The sequence below is a fragment of the Tupaia chinensis genome, unplaced genomic scaffold (assembly GCF_000334495.1).
Source record: "Tupaia chinensis unplaced genomic scaffold, TupChi_1.0 Scaffold000709_1, whole genome shotgun sequence".
Taxonomy (NCBI): domain Eukaryota; kingdom Metazoa; phylum Chordata; class Mammalia; order Scandentia; family Tupaiidae; genus Tupaia; species Tupaia belangeri.
In genome coordinates this window covers 384,286-390,403 of record NW_006160232.1, presented here as the reverse complement: position 1 = coordinate 390,403, position 6,118 = coordinate 384,286, and the positions used below count along the sequence as shown (strand labels likewise).

The 6,118-nt window shown below is 41.1% G+C and overlaps 2 pseudogenes; one reads left to right on the top strand and one right to left on the bottom strand.

Moving 5' to 3' along the window:
• Nucleotides 1-484, top strand: LOC102468812 (transcription factor BTF3 pseudogene; annotated as a pseudogene).
• A 455-nt stretch (nucleotides 485-939) lies between these two features.
• On the bottom strand, nucleotides 940-1,131 carry LOC102481212 (small EDRK-rich factor 2 pseudogene; annotated as a pseudogene).
• Nucleotides 1,132-6,118: the final 4,987 nt, after the last annotated feature.

Genomic DNA, 6,118 nt, shown 5'->3' with positions numbered 1-6,118 from the left:
ATGAAAGAATTATCACAAACTAGGAAAAACTCGCCAAACTGCAGGCACAAGTGTGCATTGGTGGGAAAGGAACTGCTCACAGAAAGAAGGTGGTTCGTAGAACAGCGACAGCAGATGATAAGAAACTTCAGTTCTCTTTAAAAAAGGTAGGGGTAAACAATATCTCTGGTATTAAAGAGGTGACTATGTTTACAGACAGGGAACAGTGATCCACTTTAACAACTCTAAAGTTCAGGCATCTCTGGCAGCGAATACTTTCACCATTAAAGGCTGTGCTCAGACAAAGCAGCTGACAGAAATGCTACCCAGCATCTTAAACCATCCTGGGGCAGACAGTCTGACTAGTTTGAGGAGACTGACTGAAGCTCTGCCCAAACAATCTGTGGATGGAAAAGAACCACTTGTTACTGGAGAGGAGGATGATGATGAAGTTCCAGATCTCATAGAGAATTTTGATGGGGCTTCCAAGAATGAGGCATACTGAATTGAGTCAACTTCTGAAAGGGATAAATAATGAAGTTACTGGGGCCTGCTATTTTATATTACAACTGCTTTTTAAAATTCTGTTTTGTTTATGGATCTGATAAAATCTAGATCTCTAATATTTTTAAGCCTGAGCCCCTTGGACCCTGCAGCTCTTTTCAGCTTTTGCTTATATGCAGGTAATTCTTTTTTTTTTTGTACAAAGCTACTTTTAATACTTTGGGGTGAGCCCCACAGGAATAAAAAACACTGGGAAGAGGTAACCCCCTCACCCCCAGGAGTGGCCCAGGGGGAGAGAGGCTACCTGAGGGGAAGGAAGCACAAAAGGGACCCGCTGCAGACTCAGGGCAAAGGGAATGCCATCGGTGCTGGGACCTGTGAGCACTACAGGAGGAAAAGCGAGCGTGGTGGGACTGGCTCCAGGCACACAGGCGAAGGGCAAGAGGGTTGGACACGAAGCCACAAAGCTACTTGGGTTCCTCCTTCTTCTCGTTTGCCTTTTTCTGCTTCTGCTGCATGATCTCCGAGTCCCTCTGCTTGCGGGCGGCAGCAGAAAGCCCGTCATCTCGGCGCTTTCCCTTAACCGAGTCGCTCTGCTTTTTCATATTCTTCTGGCGGGCGAGCTCAACGCTGGTTACTGCGGGTCATGGCAATGGCAGCGGCTCTGGCCTGCCTCCCTTGCGTCCCCTCGTTCTGTCCGACCATATGCAGTTCATTCTTAGCAGCATGGATAGGTGGTGATCCAGGCAGCCTGTTGCAAAGGTGATCAGGAATCAAAATGACCAGAGCTTCTGCTCCAGCTGGTTCCTCAGCTGCATAAACAACCCAAGGGGAGAGAAACTGTATTTCATGAGTTTGAGGTTAGATGATTTTTGAGCAGCCTCCAGCTAATATGAACAGGTGCCCCCGCGATGAGTCCAGTAGCTTTGAGTAGTTCTTGAAATTCCTTCCTTTCTGATAGCTTATAGTCTGTTACCAAGGCAGCATAAGTAAATCATACTGATCCCTTTGTTCTGAAAACATCTGTTTCTTACCATTCCATCCTGCTCTACAACAAAGGCAAGGCTTACCTGGACACTTATATTTAATTCCTTTTGGTCACCTTTTTTTGTGCCAGTTTATAGTATGCTTTGGCCCTCCATTCCTAAATAATCTTTCAGTGGAGCATTTCTTGCACTAATAATAGTTATTAGCAGTTCCATGAACAGAAACAGATGAGATTTATATTGATACAAATTTAGTGGATTTTTCTGGCATCCAAAATGTTTGAAGTCTTACGATTTCTACATGGCTAAGAGACTTCACTATAAAAGCTGGAAGGTGCCTAATCATTCAGTCAACAGGTATTATTTAGTACCTGATTTAATTCTGGCACTGTCCTTGGCACTGAGGATCCAGCTGTGAATAAGAAATAGTTCTTGATGCTCAAGAAGTTAATTTTCTGGAAGGGCAGCAGCTGGCATAGAGATTAAGGTGCTGGACTCCCACATGGCTGACCACAATTTGAGTCCTGGACCTGTGGCTTGCTCTCTTTCTCTCTCTTTCATCTCTCTCTGATGAATTAAAAAAAATAAAATTAGATAAATATTTTAAAAAAGAAGTTTATATTCTGGTAGGGAAGACATATTTAAATATTATTGAAATTATTAAGAAAAATTTTGAGGGCATGTTGAAAGGTGCTGAGACCTTTAGACACAAGAGAATCTAATGGACTGTCCTGATAGAACATCAGACCTAGATGGAAAATTTAGCCACCTTCCTGTCTAACTCCTTTGTTAAATTTAGCACACGAGAAAGCCTTGCCACTAGTACTTATTCTTTAAAACTGCACTGATTCCTTCTTAGAGCTTTTAGGGACCTTAATTCTTGTCACCGATTTTGGACCATTTTAATTTTATGTTGCTTTGTTACTCTATATGGGTCTTCTCAATAAACTCTTGAGGAGAGAATGACGTCACATCCCAGGCCACATGCCTACAGCGCATCTTAGCCATAACATAGGTTCCCCATAGTTACTTGCTGGATTCTCTGAGCCAGGCTTCAGAAGCCCTTCTTCAAATATTACTTTATTGGGTACACCTGGTGACTTTATCGAAGAAAAAAGTCTCTAAAAATTAAACTTTATTGAGAGTGTATAAGGGATTAGTAAGTCTGGGGTATACAGGCTATGGGAACCACAGACATATCCAAGGAGGGTGAAGTGAGGGGAAATTTTGAAAGGCAAAAAGAAGATTACATAACTTGTTTTGATACGATAAACCTTGACTACAGTAATGAATAATAAGAGTGACATTAGTCCAAGGTTGGGTAGACAGTTCCTGGGAAGATGTCCTTTCTTAAGTACCTTTAATGTAAGGTTATACTGGCCTTTGTACACACTTGGGGTTCTGGAAGAGTCCTTCTGATAGTTCTTGTTATGAGATTTCTTCCCTCATGTCACAGATCTCCTGTCTTCCTTTATTTATTTTTTGTTAGGGTTTGACACAAAATGACTCAAGTGACTCTACTTTGGTTCTCACAACTTTTATAGTCCTTGGAAACTCTGGCCAGGCTTAGGTTTTTGTTCTCTGCGGGATCGCTACAAGATGTATTTGGTAGCTTGGAGAGGGAGAAAAGCGGTCCATCAAGAACAAACATTTATTGAGGAGCTGCTGTGGTCTAGCATTGGTACTAGAAATGTAACAATAAGTAAATCTGTCAAAAATCACTGCTCTCAAGGAGTTGATGTTATTTTCCCATTCTTAGCTTTTTTTTTTTTTTTTGAGAGGTTTTTGCTATAGGGCGCGTGTGCTTGCCAGACAGAGAGAGACAGAGAGACAGAAAGCAAGAAATCACCCCCCAGGGGGGATGGCCACGCCGTAAGCCCTTCTCCTTCGCACTCCACTCGGGAACTTGGGCATGCACGCACACGCATGCGCCCGGCGTGAGTGTTAAGCCACCGGTTCCGGGATGCGAACTGTGGTCGACTACGTGGGAGTCCAGCAACATAGCCATTACGCTAACTGCTGGTCCCAGCATTATTTTTTTAAAGAGAGACTTTTGCTGTAGGGTATGTGCGCTCACTAGAGAGACAGAAAGCAAGCAATCACCCTGCAGAGGGGATGACCATGTTGTAATCCATTCTCATCCATTCTCCTTTTCAGATTTTGGGTGTGTTTGCACATACCCAGTGTGAATTTTAAGCCACCAGGTCTGGGATTTGAACCATGGTTGACCATGTGGGAGCCCAGTGTTGTAACCACTATGCCATCTGATGATCTCTATTTTTCCTCATTTAATTCCTGTTATAAATAACAAGAATATATACTTACATTCATTCATTCATTTGCCAAGTACTTTTAGGTTCCTGTGTTAAAACTTGTATTCTAGATGAGATAAAAATAATAAGTTCAGATGGTGTAAAACATTATGAAGAAAATAAATGGGTTGATAATTTGGGGAAGATAAGACAATATGCTAAATATTTTAGTCCACTTTCAGCTGAAACAGGGTAATTTATAAACAACAGAGATTTATTTCTCATAGGAAGTCAAAGGTGAAGTTGCTGGCAGCTTCTATGTCTGCTGAGGACACAGGCTCCACTTCTAAGATGGATCTTGAAGAATGCATCTCTGGAGGGGAAGATACTTCTTCACATGGCAGAAGGATGGAAGAGAGTGAACCCACTCCCTGAAGTCTTTTTTGTAGTGTGATTAATCCACTCGTGATGCCAGGACCCTCATGATTCTAATACCTAATACCTCCTCCAAAGCCTCACCTCTTAAGGCTATTGCACTGGGGACTAAATTTCCAAGATAAGGATTTTTGGGGTGGGGGAATAGACCATTGCAGATGGCATAGGAGTTGCATTCCTAAATTGGGATGAGTATTATAGAAAAATCTTTTATAGGAGGCAACCTGAGTAATGAAAAGGAATCCCTTGTGAGAATATCTAGGACAATACAGGTAGATGCAACATCAGGTTTGAAGGTGCTGATAGGGAAGAAGAGTGAAGAAAAGGAAGCAATTAGGAAGCTAAGGCACTAACTATTCTGACACTTTTTATACACTGTATTCTTAAAATTTATAATTAAAATATATTTTTCTTTTAATCTATAAATAAAGGAGGCAATTTCTAGATAGGAAGATACAAGCGCAAATTATGCAATGAGTTAGGAGTTCTAGCTAGTGTGACTACTAAATGCATTAAAGTTCAGGTCTCTGGTTGCAGCGCTCCCATGTTAGAAGCTCCATACTTTGGTGTAGTGAACTTCACTTTCTCATCTCCTCAGCTCTGCGTGTTTGTTGCTCCCAAAGAATGTATCAGAATATGAATTCTCTCGGTGTGAGACAATGTTTGGAGTTGTCCCAGAGAGAAGGGGATCTAGATTACACTTGTAAAAACATTCTCAGTTGACTGAGAAGAGTTTCAATTACGGGCATGAAAAATTCCATTCCATTCATGGGCCAGCCAGTGGTGTGTGGTTAAGGCAGCTGGAACCCACATGACTGACTGCATGACTGAAGTCCTGGACCCAGTGGCCCAAAAACACGCTGGATGTGTGTGTATATGTGTATGTGTGTGCCCAAAATCCTGAAAAAAAAAGAAGAGAAGAAGGGAATGTGATATGACCATTCCCCATGAAAGTACATTCTCATTTTGTCTCTCGTTTCCTGACTCTAGTGAGTGCATATGCCCTTAAACAAAAATTAATTTAAAAAATCCATTCACTCAGGTACTTGTTTGATATCACTGAATAGAGTGTATCTGAATGACAATTAGGTTCTGGACAGTAATTACCAGAAATTTTCAGAATGCCTCACCACAAGAAGAAATACTGTTTTTATCACTATGTTGTGACATTTTGTGGCTTTTGTTGTTGCACTTCATTGGGAGACTATACTGGAATGGTCAAGCCCAAATCATCCAAGCTTAAATTTGATTTTGGACATATTTGTCTTTTGTGAATAAGCTGCCTTTGCCTTACATTGAACAGGGTCTAAGAGGTATAGAAAATTACCACTTTCTGCATTTTGGGGCAGACTAGTTGGGGGGAGGGGGGGCTTATCCTAGCAGAGACATAGGTTGCAGGTAGAGGGAATAGGATAGAGGCTGTTTATGATATGAACTCATTCGAACTTTTTCAAACTGAACAGTTTGTCAGATGAGAAGCTAAATGGATCTGTCTCTAGAATACCTTCTCTTCATATATGTCTTTATTAGCCATACTTCTAAGCTTTCTCTAGTCCCATCTGCATCACATATTCTCTTGTGTTTTCTACGAGATCTCATAATTTTATTTCTTTGCTGGCCCCCTTTTTTCCACCTCACCTCTGCAGTAAAAATGTCACTAAGATTCTCCATCAAATAGTCTTCTCTCTACTCTTTCTTGGTGACTTCTCTGGAGAATATGTCTATATTGGTATTTTTTTGTTCTGTTTCCCTTCCCAGTTCCAGAAAGACATTTTCTCCAACTAACTTCCTGACATCTCCATTTAGGTTTTCTTTTAATACACATACTCAAAATATTTAAAGTAGACCTTCACTTTCGTTTCATCATTTACTTTTCCTCTCTTGGTTAATGTCACCACCTACAATCCAAACTTTGGGTTGTCTTTGAGTTTCCCCCACTGTTTAATTATTCACTCTGCTATC